The sequence below is a fragment of the Bos grunniens genome, chromosome 20 (assembly GCF_055505025.1).
Source record: "Bos grunniens cultivar Pamir isolate PY7600 chromosome 20, Bosgru_T2T1.0, whole genome shotgun sequence".
Lineage (NCBI taxonomy): Eukaryota > Metazoa > Chordata > Mammalia > Artiodactyla > Bovidae > Bos > Bos grunniens.
Genome location: NC_141184.1, coordinates 52,887,371 through 52,902,553, shown reverse-complemented (window position 1 = coordinate 52,902,553; position 15,183 = coordinate 52,887,371). Strand labels below are relative to the sequence as shown.

Here is a 15,183-nt window from a genome sequence, read left to right as displayed (position 1 = left end):
AAGATAACAGAATAAAATTACTCATAGAGAATCACAGGGAGATTAAAGAATGGCAGAGGATGGCTTTTTGAGCAATTGTTACTGGCTTCTTTCCTGAGTCTGGGTAACCTTTCCCATCAGCTTGAGTCTAGATTCTGCCTAAGAATGTGGATTTGTTAATTGGGGACATACATCCAGATTACCCATGCATAAGGATGGGACAAGACCTATGAAATGTGCTTCATCTTTCATCTTGGATATTGCCACTGTGTACTTATGAATTTAATTCATTAAATTTATGATGAGTTTATTTTTCTACTTTGCTATTCCATCATTCTGTCGTGTTTCTTATGAGCTTTTGGAGAGCATGAAATATATCTCATATGCATTTATCCTTCTTTAATATCTGATGTTTTGTGATCATAGGAAGAACTCAATAAATATTTGCTGAAAAAATAAATAGCTAAATATGATGGTTCTGACGCTTCTCCAATTTAGCATCTGAAGTTAGAGATAGTAAATATAATGAGCTTCTATTTAACAGAAGTTAAATAAAATTTTGAAAGTGGGGAAAAATAGGAAAAAAATTACCTATAATTTTACTACCAAAGAATCATCACTGTCAAGACTTCTAATTATTTCCCTCTAGACATATTTTATGCAAAGGGAATTTTTATATACAATTGTAATCATGTGCTATATATAACTGTGTCCTTATATTTTCACTTGCAGCTATTTCGTCAGTAAGCTGTGTCCAACTCTTTGCAAACCCATAGATTATAGCCCAGGCTCCTCTGTCCATGGGATTTTCCAGGCAAGAATACTGGAGGGAGTTGCCATTTCATTCTCCAGGGAATCTTACCCACCCAGGGATCAAACCCATATTTCCTGCTTTGCAGATTGATTCTTTACCATTGAGCCACCTGGGAAGCCCACTTTTTTCACTTAAAACTATATGAAGTGTTTATAATCATTATATGCACTATTTTGTATGTAAGAAGTATTTCACAATAAAAATTTAGAAACTTTAAAAGTCCCAGGTGACAGTTTTAACAAACAGAATTTTAAAATTGTTCCTCCATATTTTCTTAAATATTTATACTTTTATTATTCTATTTCTTATTAAGCTTCCCCTCTCATTTTATCTTTATTTATTCAGATAAATAAATTTTATCTTTATCTTCAGATGCTATATAAAAGGGCTAAAGTAAATATTTTTGAATATGAAGTTTTTTCCTGTTTTTCCTTTGGGTATTTTTTAAGCATAATGTACCTATTGGCAAACTCCTTTTCAGATGTTTGTGTCAGTATTTGCTATTTCTTTCCTTTTCTAGAAAGCTAAATTATTTATTATACAAAAAGTGGAAAGAATTTAAAAATTATAAAAGAGAAAATCCTAAATCTCACCATGTGGCTTTTTCATTTCAATGCCTGGCATGTATATTTGCATGTGATGTTTACATAATTATATTTGTAAAGTATTTGCTATTTCTGACAGGTAGGAACATTCTAAATTCAACGTAAATTCACCAGTAGTGATTTTTTTTTTTTTTACTTTGAAAAATATTGACTGATTTTATTGGAAAAATGGTTCCTGATTTTGTTTCATTTTGTGGTCTTATTAGTGAGGTCAAACCTTTTCATAAATATATATATATATATACTTTTTGTTCTTTTATGAATTGCCAATTCGTGTCTGTCCGTTTATTTTTCCTACTGAACTGTATGAATGCTCCATTGCATAGAGCATGCTGTCTTCTGCAGGTGCCGGCACACACCACTGCTTTAGGTGATGCCAAGACAACAGTATGAACCCGAGCGATGCTGCCATCAAGGTTGGCAGCCAGAGCAGGCTGTGCTGTGGACTGTTTTGTAATATGGTTAGTTACTAAATGGTCCTCTCTTTCTGTTAGTTCAGCATTGCAAAAACCAGGCCTGGCTAGTGATGTGTGTGTGACAGACTTCATTTGCCCCTTCGTCTCAGTTATTATTAGAAAGGTTCAGAAATCGCCAGCCAACGGGGGGCTGTGGGTACCTTCTGCTTCTGCTGCTCTTGGAGGTCTGAAGTGTTGCAACCACTCAATGTGGTTTGCTCTTCACTGGAGCAAATTGCCAACAGCTTGTGTGACTCCTTAAGAGTAATGAGAATCAACCTCATTTTTGAAGCAGAGACAGTGTGTGTCTATGTTCAGCAAATCGCATCCCCCTGCTGCTGGGGTTGCTTCAGACACTCCTCAGAGGTGAGAGGCCCTTATTGAAGGAGAAATGTCCATTTTGTCTGAGGAGCTGCTGCGTTCTGTCAGCATCTGCTGGCAGTAATGCTTTCTCTCACATAGCTTCACTCCCCAAACCACTGGATGTAACGGAAGTTAATGTAAGTTTCCTTCAGTCTATTTCAGTCCCTTGTCATTTTATCAGGGAGCTAAATGCTAAATGCCTCCAGACACACTGTAAGCTAAGGACACCATTTACAGCAAGATAGAAACTTTAAAAATTGTATCGAGACATGCAGGTCATAGTTCTAAAATAAATAGTAATTTTTTGTCTTAAAAAACTCAGAATTAGTTTGGGAATTGCTAAAGCCATGAAAATTGTCCTGTAACAAAGAAAAAAAAAAGCCTCCTTAAAAGTAAAGGTTTTGTGCAGAACTTCTAAGAAAAGGTGGAAATGATTTGAGGATAGTCTTGCCTCAATACTATTTTTATCACTGTTTTTCCTTTTAAGATTGTACAGTGCCTCCTTAGTTGTACATAGGATTAAATTCAGTTTCTCCTTGGCCATCTTTTATGTGTGAATTTTAGACTCTGTAGTATTGTTAAGTAATTTAAAATTCAACTTTTTTTGTTTCCACCCCAATGCATGTTTTTCCCAAGCCCACTCCTTTCCCTGTCAGTGTGGGCACTACTTCTTCATACACCTGTGTCAGCTCACATTTACAAAATGTGCTGATCTATCAGGCCTCCCTGGTAGCTCAGACAGTAAAGAATTCACCTGTAATGCGGGAGACCTGGGTTCGATCCCTGGTTGGGAAGATCCCTGGAGGAGGGCATGGCAACCCCCTCCAGTATTCTTGCCTGGAGAATCCCCATAGCCAGAGGAGCTTGGCGGGCTACAGTCCATAGGGTTGCAAAGAGTTGGACATGACTGAGCAACTAAGCACAGCACATCAGTCCTCTTGGTTATGAGTGTGTATTATTATTTCCTTGAGGGGAGAGCCAGTTATATTTCTTTTATATTTTTCAATGTGTTGACTAGAAAGTTTTTCATGTAATATGTTTCTAGTAAATATAGTTATTTGCCTAGCTTTTATTCTAAAACATTCATGAGATTCAAGTTGTGAGCACATTTCTGAGTAGTTGGGGACACATGTGTTTAGGGTTACTGATTTCATATTTTAAATGAAACTATAAGCATTTGTGAAATAAATTAGACTCAGATTTTTTGTCTGTCCTTTAATCTTTAAATAGGTCGTTTTAAAACACTTTAAAAAAAGATGTTTTTTGAATTTCTGATGAGTCCATGTTAAAGATATTTAAACTATAAAAGTAATGGGCTAGTTGATGGTGAATTTGAGATAATATCCTTGATTGTGTTGATTATGTGATTTTGGAAATCTACATGTAGTGTCAGTTTTGGCAGCAGTTTAGAATAGAGAGTATTCCTTTTTGCTAATTGGAGTGACAATTTGGTGACATTAATTTCCTAGAGATTCCATGTAAGTTAGGCTTGGTAAAGATGCATAGACGAAGTGCTCTGATGTTTATCCACTAGAATTAAATTCTGAGATTCCAAATGTAATACTGAAACCATGAACTTTTTCTTTGACAATCTATGTGTCTAGACAGATGATGAGCTCGTTAAACATCAAGATTATAATTCAAAATGACATCATCAATTTAGAGAAATGTAAAAATATGTATAGAAGCAATGTTTGAGGAATCACTTGCTGAGGTTAGATTGGGATTGGAAGATACGTTGTCTAATACAGGCTACTTTTCAGACCCAAGAGTAAATCAAAGCCAAAAGCAAGTTTATTCTTGAGAATTTGATAAAGAGAAAGTAACTGTGAATTTAAATTGCTTAATACATATAAGAGCCTTCTATGTTATAATTATGTTCACTTACAAATGAAGAAATTGAGGCTCAGAGAGAAGTGAGTTGCCTAGGTCACACAGCTAGTAAGCAATAGAGTCAGGACTGGAACCTACTTCTCATTGACTGCAAAGACCAATATCTTGAGATACAGGAATGTTTTTTAGGAAATAGAAAATTAGTCATGAATAGTTATCATGGCATACAAAAGAGAGACTCCTTGTGGATACTGAGTTGTTCCAATGAGTTACTGTTGGTAAAGCTGAAATAAAGGTGCTCTTTCTAATCTCACCTGATATAGTTGATATGGTCTGATGTGAAGGTTGATCACTGAACTTATAGAAAGGAATATGACACTGTCCCAAGGAAGCAAAATTTAAAGTCAGGTAGCAGTCCCCCCCTTTTGGAAAGTATTGGGACCATGCTGTTACTTTTCAGTAGATTTTTCATGCATAAAACAATGCTCATTAATCAACATTCATATATTAATAGCTGTACTAATTGAGCGTTTACTATATGACAGGCACTACATTAAATGCTTAATGTATGTTTTCTCATTTAATTCCTTCAGTGACTCTATGATGTAGATACCATTAATATTCCCATTTCACAGGCTAGGAGCCTTAGACACAAAATTAAATGATTTTTCAAACTGCATATCTCATTACTGGCTGAATCAGATTATGTCTAAGCATCATGATGACATGGTCTGTTTTTATTAACAACTACTAATACTTCCTGCTTCTTGCACTGTAAGGAGTCTACTTAACTTTGCACTTGGCTTTCCTAGATGATTTTGAAGCTCTAATCGATTTGTGCTGCAAGATTACATTAAAGGACACAAGGGAAACCCTGTATATTGTTACTAGTTACTAGTATTTTTGATTTAGTTGGAAAGACAGGTAAATTCTGGCAGCAGAGATGCTCTGGGAATCACTTCCTTTATCTGTAAAATGAAATCAATAATGCTTCACCTGTTTAAAGATAGGAGCTGGACAGGATAACATTTTTGACTGAATATCCACAGAATTATTCCCATTTGAGTTCTCTGGGGGGAATGAGGATATTAACATGTATGAATGAGTATGAATGGCCTCAGAAGCTTAATGATTTAATGAAGAGAAATATTTTCTTGCCTCTCAGTGTAATACTGACACTTCTGGTTGAAGCTTGGACTCCAGTTTTCAAGTGATCTTAGACTAAGAACAGGGGCATCATATTTAGTCTCCCACATAGCAATGCTTTCCTTTGAGAAACACCAGTCTTTACTTTGACAAGATTATGTTGCCTTTTGTTTATCAACTCTGACTAAAATACAATTTTAGGACTGTAGAAAGAAGAGCTGTATCAAAGATATACTCTTCCAAGAATCAAGGTTGATTGAGAGTTCTTGTCAGAAGCATGAAAGATTCTAAAGGTGTAATATGTTGATGGCTTTGTTGAATTAGCAGTTTATCACACCACATAGTTCCCAGAGTGATTTATCATTGAGTCAGGTTCTGTTTTACTCTGTCCCATTATTACAGATTAATCTGGGACATATAGTTTGTGAAATATTGACAAATGCATTCTGAATTGTTATTTTGGATACCATCAAGATATTTGGCTCCTTTTGATTTAATACCCTTGACTTCAGCACTAATTCTGAGCATGTTAGAGATAAGCCTCTGTAAAGAAAAGTGAATAACATTAATTAAGATGGTATGACTTTTCTCCTCACAATAAATTCTTTTGCTAGAATGGGAATAATAATGTTTTCAATAAAAATGCCAACTGAGATTTTTCTTATGTTCTCATACGAGAGTTCTTTACTGTAAAATTAAGACAGCCTCTTAACTCTGAAGCACGTTCAATTTATCAAAAAGGGCAAACCTAATGTTCCAAAGCAGACTCAATCCTTTTAGTGCATACCCATTTTAGGGCCAAGGGAAAAGTGTCTTGTTCTGCAGGAAAACATTTCTCAGCTAACGGTTATTTTAAATGTTTCCAGGAGACCACAGAGTAAGAGAGGAGACAGCAACAACCCCTGGCATGCCTGGGGGATCACTTGTTTTTTCATATCTGTGGAATCCTGTGTCAAGAGAGGAAACATCTAAAAATAAAATGCATTTACTCAGAATCTCTGGGGCAAGGTGCGAAGAGCCTATGCTCTAGGAGCCTAGATTAAAAATTAAATGGTTGAAACCTGGAGAGCAGATGTTATCAGCAGAATCGTGGGTGCTTTCTGGCTAAGTATTGCCATCTGATTAGTTTCAATAAATTGGCTTTCAGCACTACTGTCCTTTGGCCTTTAGTTGCTGGTGAACCCATTTACTTGTGAGCTGTTTGTTTGTAGTCCAGTGATTACTGGCCTTTCAAAGCATTGGCTTAACTCACCAGTACTGTACTGTCTCCAAAACTCAGTCTAGTCTGTTCATCACTCTAGTCAAGTTCCAAATGGTAGGAGTCAAAATCTTGCTCTAGTTCACCTATATACTTTTAGCTTTTCCCCTAAAATGTGGCATGGAATGGAAAATAGAGCCCAGGAGTGGTATAAACACTTTTTAAAATTTATTGATAAAGAGGATCCATGAGGAGGAAAAGGGGCCAGCCAGAAGGATTTGGTACAGTCCTGGGTATATTACTTTTCTTTCAGTTGATTCCTGCCCTCTTAGATACTGCTCGAATTTTCCACTTCTTCTTTAGGAATCAAATCTTAAAACTCAGACTGAAAGCTGTACAATCCTGCATTTCTACATGTCTCATTGTCAGTCCAGAACCCTGCCATTACTACCACCACACTTTCACAAGTCTTTCAACTGTCTCTAAAACCCAGTGACTCAGTTCAGTTCAGTTTAGTCGCTCGGTCATGTCCGACTCTTTGAGACCCCATGAATCGCAGCACGCCAGGCCTCCCTGTCCATCACCAACTCCCGAAGTTCACCCAGACTCACGTCCATCGAGTCAGTGATGCCATCCAGCCATCTCATCCTCTGTCGTCCCCTTCTCCTCCTGCCCCCAATCCCTCCCAGCATCAGAGTCTTTTCCAATGAGTCAGCTCTTCGCATGAGGTGGCCAAAGTACTGGAGTTTCAGCTTTAGCATCATTCCTTCCAAAGAGATCCCAGGGCTGATCTCCTTCAGAATGGACTGGTTGGATCTCCTTGCAGTCCAAGGGATTCAAAGGCTCTCCTTTTTTAGTAGAACTTCAGCTATTTTGAAATATCATTAGAAAGAATCTAACTAAACAAACTGAAATGGATCTGTAGCTTATGGTTGACCAAAAAAATATTGAAAAAGTAAGCTGTGGATTTAGGAGTATCAGTTTTTCAAATTAGACTGGGATTTTTTTTTTTTTTAAAAAGGTATTTATAAATGAAAAATGTATCTTTCTTTGTTTAAAAATTATGTTCATGCCATATTCTCCATTCCCCCATACACTTCTTAAAAACTTTTTATTTTATATTAGAATATAGCCAATTAACAATTTTGTGATAATTTCAGGTGCACAGCAAAGGGACTCAGCCATACATATACATATATCCATTCTTCCCCAAATTCCCCTCCCATCCAGGCTGCCGCATAACATTGAACAGAGTTCCCTGTGCTATACATTGCTGGTTATCCATTTTAAATATAGCCATGTGTACCTGTCCATCCCACACTCCCTAACTCCCTTTCCCCGATAAGTTCGTTTTCCCCCCAGCAACCATAAGTTCATTTTCTAAGTCTGTGAGTCTGTTTCTGTTTTGTAAATAAATTCACTTTTATCATTCCTTTTTAGATTCTGCGTGTTAAGTGGTGTCACAGGATATTTCTCTTTCTCTGTCTGACTTACCTCACTTAGTATACAATCTCTGGCCCATCCATGTTGCTGCAAATGGCATTATTTCATTCTTTTTAATGGCTGAGTAATATTCAACTGTGTATACCACATTTTCCTTATCCACTCCTTTGGTTGTTTCCATGTCTTGGCTCTTGTGAACAGTGTTGTGATGAACATTAGGATGCATGTATCCTTTTGGTGCATGTTTTTCTCCAGATACATGCCCAAGAGTGGGACTGCAGGGTCATATGGTAGCTCTATTTTAGTTTTTTATGGAACCTCCATAGTGTTCATAGTGGCCGTGCGTGAGTGTGAGCTTAAGTCTCTTCAGTCACGTCTGACTCTTTGTGACTCTATGGACTGTAGCCCACTAAGTTCCTCTGTCGGTGGGATTCTCCAGGCAAGAATACTGGATTGCCATGCCCTCCTCCAGGGGATCTTCCTGACCCAGAGATAGAACCCGTGTTTCTTATGTCTCCTGCATTGGCAGGCGGGTTCTTACCACTAGCGCCACCTGGGAAGTCATAGTGGCTGTACCAATTTATATTCCCATCAACAGTGTAGGAGGGTTCCCTTCCCTCTACACCCTCTCAAGCATTTATTGTTTGTGGATTTTTTGATGACAGCCATTTTGACTGGTGTGAGGTGATAGCTCACTGTAGTTTTGATTTGCATTTCTAGCCTTGTTATTCACCTAATCTCAAATTTTGAAAATAATCAGTTGCTAGACTGAGGAGGTCCAGGAACACAGGGTCTCTTCTGTACAAATTTTGCTTCTTTGACCCAAGCCAGACCCAGACTATTGCCTGTTTGGTGACACTCCTAGCCTGCCTCTAAAGATGCTTATCTTTACTGCTCAGGGACTGGGGGCCTGATACAGATTCATCAGAAGAGCATGCTTTTATCTGGGATCAGCTTTCAAACTAAAAATTTTCCTTAGTATTGTTATATTATTTTCATAGTATTAGGAAAAGTGAACAAAAAAATTTAATGGAAAAAATATCCATGCTGTGAAAAACTCTTAAAGTGGACTCCAATTTTCTGCAGAATCAATGTGTCTTATGATAAAATCAATGTCTACAGAAAGGGAAGATTTTCAGTTACTTGGGTCAGAGAGTAAATGTAGAAACATTGTAAGAAACCTTGAAATTTTAACAGAAGAGGATTTTCAGCAGCAAAATTCAAGGAAAGGCCTTTTAGTGGAATTTTTAATCATTATATCAAATTTCTTTTACATTATCTGACATCTCAAGTGCTTTTGATAGCAGATTGAATTCAGGCTGTAATTTTCAGCCTTGGTAGTCTTAAATATCATCACTTCAGATCTACCTTAACTTTGTTCAAATACTAACTGGTGTAGTGTCTGTTTGATTTACAAGTAGAGGAAAAACCAGGGTGATGAATACATTTTGATTTCTGCTTTCTTGTTCTTTTTCATTGTGCAAATGAAGATTTCTTTAAACAAAAGTATGTCCAATTGTGTCTTTGCAAAATGCCTTTTCAGAAAATAAGTTTTGAATATTCATTTTAATACTATTACTTATGACCCTACATAGGCTCTGTGCTGTTAAATCTTCAGTGTGTGAGTCTTAGGGCTGAGCAGTAACATTAGTGATATTTTAATGTCAGATCCTCTCCTTGGCAGGCTCTTTGGATGTTGCATGCAAACTGTATTTTAGGATTTTTTTTTAAACTTAAGATATGTGGATCAATGATTTTGACATGTTCTCTTGGACCAACTGGATTTTATAAACATTATTATACTTTACTCTTGAGTGATACATAACACTGAGAGACAGAAACTGGGTTTCTATCCTGCCATGACGACCTGGTATTGATCTTGCTCAGATAATTACTTATTACTCTCCCTCAATGTTGAATGGACTACATGGAGCCCTCTGTGGGTATGAAGGGGAAGTGGGGCCAGAAGTTGCAGAAGTTGCATTAACATGCCATGAAGCTGTGTGGTCAGCTTCTCCCTAAAGGGCTACAACCCCCTTAAGACAACTTCCTTTTCAGGGAGTTGTAAAGCATAGAAACTTCAGAGGAAGGGGCCCAGCTGCAGGGATACAGTCAGGAAGTCTTCTTACTCAGAGGAGTGACCTTGCGTCAATGTGGGCCATGAATGAATCTCCTGCTGTGGCTCAGGCTGAATCCTCTCGTCAGTTACAGTCGCTGGGAAGAGACACATGTTCATTTTCTGGTGGTGCTCCTTGCAGAGTGAATGCCAGCTCCTCCTCAATCAGGTATGGTGCCATTGTCTTGAGAGTGATTAGAGATGCATTATGTAGAATGGTGATTTAGATGTGTTAGGCTATGGTTCATGCAAATCTAGGTTTCAGGGGTGCTGAATTCAGAATGATCTAGAAGTTTCTTATCAGAATTAGAAGGTAGGCAAGATGATTTTGCCACCAGGATCACCAAACTCAGGATAGGAAAGCTTGACAATATACTTGCTGTAATAAAACATTGGTGAGACCAATTGTTTTAAAAAAGAAAGATTAGAAGAGTCATGAAAGAATTGTGAGTGTGCAGCCTCTCCTGTTTCCTTTGCTACCACTCAAGTCTTAGTTGCAACGGTCTAGCGCCTATGGCAGCCCACTCCAGTGCTCTTGCCTGGAAAATCCCATGGATGGAGGAGCCTGGTAGGCTGCAGTCCACGAGGTCGCTAGGACATGACTGAGCGACTTCACTTTCACTTTTCACTCTCATGCATTGGAGAAAGAAATGGCAAACCACTCCAGTGTTCTTGCCTGGAGAATCCCAGGGACGGGGGAGCCTGGTGGGCTGCCGTCTATGGGGTCGCACAGCATTGAACACGACTGAAGCGACTTAGCAGCAGCAACAGCAGCAGCACCTGGGCTAGTGCAGTAGTCTCTTCACTAAGTTCCCTGTGCTCGTTCTGCCCTGGCACGCCACTGAAAATACAAGTCAGGTTTTGCCACTCTGCTTTCCAAACTTTCTAAGGGCTTCACATCTCACTAGCACCGAGATAGGCAGTTTTTTTTTTTTACTGTGGCTGATGTTGCATTATAGTGTCTGCCCTGGCCCCTTCTCTAGTCTCATCTCACCCTGTTTATTCTACTTGGGTCCCTCTCCTTTCCTCACTGTTCCTTGAATATGCCATCCACATTCCCTTCTAAGAACCTTTTCACATGCACATTCCTGTCATTGGAGTATTCTTCCTCCAGACCTCCATCCACATCACTCACTTCTTCATTCATCTCCATCTCTGTTCAAACAGCACATTCTAAGAGAGGCTTTTGTAGCCATGGTATCTAAAATAGCACAGTCACACCCACCCCATCACTCTCTGTCTACTTGCCCTCCCTGCCTTCTTCTTTGTAGCACTTACCATCACCTGTCACAGTCCATTAAGTTAAATGGTATGAAATCGCCTGTTTTGTGGGTCAAGAATCTGGCCATTTCATATGCTTCAAACTAAATTTGGCCATTTCATATTCTTTAAACTAAAATATAGTTATTAATTTATAATTTTATTTCAACCTAAAATATATTTATTATTTAATATATTTAGTTAACATATTAATTTGTTTATATTTGTCTTCCTTCCTCTGCAGTAAGATTTAAACTCTGTGACCAGGGCTTAGATTTGTTTTGGACCACATCCCCAGTGTCTGGAATATAGCAGGCACTTAGGAAAGCTGTATCTAATGAATGAAAAGAAGGAAGAAAAGTTGTTGAAATTTGTTGATAGTGAGCAGAGAAAACTTAAATGAAAAGTGATCTGTGCTTAGATATTCTAGGAAAATGTGATTAGAAGAACTTCTGAGAAAGTCCAGAAAAATTGAAGGACTTACTGGGATCCATGTGATGTACAGTGTAAAGTTTTTGAATTGGAATTCTGGGCTACGTATGGACCTTAATTATATATTTTTTGATATGGTTTCCTGAAACTGGGTCTGAGAGTACAAAATAAGTATGGATAAAACACTTTTGAGCTTAAAGTGGAAGTGAAAGTTGCTCAAGTGTCTGACTCTTTGCGACCCCATGGACTATACAATCAACAGAATTCTCCAGGCCAGAATACTGGAGTGGGTAGCTTTCCCTTTTCCAGGGGATCTGCCCAACCCATGGATCAAACCCAGGTCTCTCACATTGCAGGCAGATGCCTTATCAGCTGAGCCACAAGGGAAACCCAAGAATGCTGAAGTTTCACAATTGGTAATTTATAATGACTCAGCTTGCCAACTGTGATAGTATTAATTCTCACTAGAGAAAAGAAGTTATTTTTTACTTTCAGGTCTAGAAACCTGGCTGATAAGTTTAGTAGTGTGGCTTGTGCAAACACTTAGAAATACTAGATTAAATAAACATCCTCTTTCTTGTATATCTGATCTTGAAAGGAAGTAAAGGTATCACTGTGAGTCAGACGTATAGATGGAGTTGAAAATCTCAGGGATAAAAATGGGAATGATGCTGTGGTCAGTCTTGGGAGGATGTAATTTGTCTCCTTAAAGCAAGGGCTTTGGTTTTAACAACGATGCAGAAATATGAGATGAAAAATTGAGACTATGTGTGTTGAAACAGAGATCTTCAAGACAAAGTTATGATTTTGAGTGGGAGACTCTAGAAGAAAATCCACCATTAGCACAGAACAAACAAGAAAGGTGTGTCTTAGAAAAGAAGATGTGTGGATGTGTGCCTCTTTTAGATTTGGGATTTGAATATGTACTCCTTGTACAATACAGAAAAGAAACACAACTTGAGAAATTAGCTCAAAAGATGCCAGGCCACTGATAACTCTCAAACATCTGGAAAAATCATTTGCAAGTTTCTTAGGAAGATTACCATAAATCCAACCTTTCTTTGTAGGTTTCCTACAGATAAATTCCTTCTAAAAATTAAATTATAACCTAAAATTATAAAACATAAGAAAAAAGGCCCCCATGAGTAGGAGTTATAAAATGTAACAATGAGCAGGATTAAAACCTAACACCTTTAAATGATGGAAATATCTAATAGGATAGTATAAAATAAGAATATTTAAAGTGACTAAGCAATGAAAACAAATTATGAATAAGAAAAGTTAGGTCTTCAAAAAGTAGACGTTCTAAAAATAAAAACATAGCACTTGAAATAAAGAATTATCAAATGGATTAAACAACTAACTAGACATAACTGAAGAGAGAATTAATCAACTTTAATGTGATGTTAAAAAAATCAATCAGAATGCACTAAAGAGAAAAAGAAAATATGAGAGAAAAGTTGAGACATGTTGGAGAGAAAGAGAAAATACAGTGTTTTATAGGCATTCCGGAAGCAGAGAATAGAGAGAATTGGGGAATAGGCAGTATCTGACTACCAGGAAACTAAGAATTTATGCAAAAAGACAACAACAACAAAAAAACCCAGATAGATTTCAAAATTAATGAATGCACTTCTAAACAACAAGAGTCAATGTGAAAACATAAAAAAGTAGAAAATATTTAAAACTGAAGGTTAATGCAAGGATGTGGAAAAAATACTGTTGTACTGCTGATGGTGGTAATGCAAATTGAAGTAGCCACTGTAGAAAACAGTATGGAAGTTTCTCAAAAAAACTAAAAATAGAACTACCATACGACCCAGCAGGGCTTCCCTGGTAGCTCAGCTGGTAAAGAATCCGCTTGCAATGCAGGAGACCCCAGTTCAATTCCTGGGTCAGGAAGTTCCCCTGAAGAAGGGACAGGCTACCCACTCCTGGGAAGCAGGGCTTCCCTAGTGACTCAAACGGTAAAGAATCTGCCTGCAATGTGGGAGACTTGGGTTTGATACCTGAGTTGGGAAGATCCCTGGAGGAGGGCATGGCAACACTCCAGTATTCTTGCCTGGAGAATCCCCATGGACAGAGGATCCTGGCGGGCTACAGTCCATGGGGTCACAAAGACTTGGACACGACTGATAACTAAGCACAGCATAGCACAGCATGACCCAGCAATTCCACTCCTGGGTATATATCTGAAAAAAAAATGAAACCACTAGTTAAAAATTACATGCACCCCAGTGTTCATAACATCATTATTTAAATACTATTGCCAACCTAAGTGTCCAGCAACAGATAATAGATAAAGAAAAAGAATGTATATGTATAATTAACCAAAGGTTCATGGTGGGGGAAATGCTCTCTGATTCAGAAAACTCTGGGAAGTTTCAATATACTTGTAACTAATAATATTGTAGAAAATATCTTTAAATAAATGCAGAAACTTCATTTTGTGAAGATTCCAGACTGAAGGCAATGTGGTATCCTGACATAGAAAAAGGATATTAGTGGAGAAATTAATGTAATCCTAGGAAAATCTGCAGTTTAGTTAATAACATTATATTGATATTAGTTTATAGAATAGTTGCGAAGATAGTGCAGAAGATTCTCATATACCCTTTATCCAGCTTCCCCTAATATTAACATCTTACATAACCATGTTACCTTGCAAAATCAAGGTTCTGTAAATTTGAAAGTATTCCAAAATAAAAATCTCATTAACAAATATCCCAGGTGGTCAGATGATTCATTTGTAAATTAAATTTTTAGAAACATTACCAGGATACTCTTTAAAAGTGCAGTTTCTTTGGTTTTACCCCCAACATCATAAGTAAAAATTTTTGACTTGGAAATGGTATCTGAACTTTAAAAAAATCTCTCCTGATGGTTGTCATGCACACTAAAATGTGAGATGCTAGTTTAGAGCTTCTTTAAGGAGCTGCTTTTCTTTGGAAAATGTAATGGAACTTGTTAGGCTTCGGTCCATAAATGCTAGTCTATAGACTGATAGAGAGCTATTATAAAATTTTCACCAGTCTGTAGCACAATGAGGAAAAAAGGCTAATGATCTACTTTTGAAATGGCAGCATGAGTAGCCCTGTGGACTGGCTCCTCATTGAAATAATCATAACGAGTGAAAATTATTTTAAAAACCTAACCATTTAAGTCTCTGGAAATTGTCCTAAGGGTGTAACCATTTAAGTCACTGGAAATTTAAAGAAAATCTACTAATTTGAGGTTAAAAGAGCTAGAGTTTACAGCATTTAAGCCATGACCCACTCTCTCTCTCTCTATCCCCAGGCAGCTCATCATAATAGAACCTACACTCCAGGTGTTGTAGTAAAAAATGTGAAAATTCCTCTCTCCCAAACGTCTAGTCTAGGGTTACAATGTCTTCTGAGGAGGGGCAGGCCACTAGCATTTCTAATCCTTCTCCTTAGTTCTATGTTGTAGAACTCTGTTCCAGGCAAGAAGACTTAAAAGTCTAGAGCTCCCATTTGCAGCTTATAGGGCAAAAGCTTGATCCTAGGCAGGGTAGACCA

The 15,183-nt window shown here is 37.6% G+C and overlaps 1 protein-coding gene across 11 annotated transcripts in view; it reads left to right on the top strand.

Annotated features, from left to right (window-relative positions):
- Nucleotides 1-15,183, top strand: part of PDE4D (phosphodiesterase 4D) — a 1,650,639-nt gene that overhangs the window by 311,829 nt on the left and 1,323,627 nt on the right. The window contains exon 1 of one of the 11 annotated variants that reach the window (XM_086361845.1): nucleotides 9,889-10,121. The exons of the other annotated variants lie outside the window; for them this stretch is intronic. The gene's annotated coding sequence lies outside the window, so the exon portion shown is untranslated. Of the gene's footprint in view, nucleotides 1-9,888; nucleotides 10,122-15,183 lie in introns of those variants that run through there. 11 annotated transcript variants of the gene reach the window in all.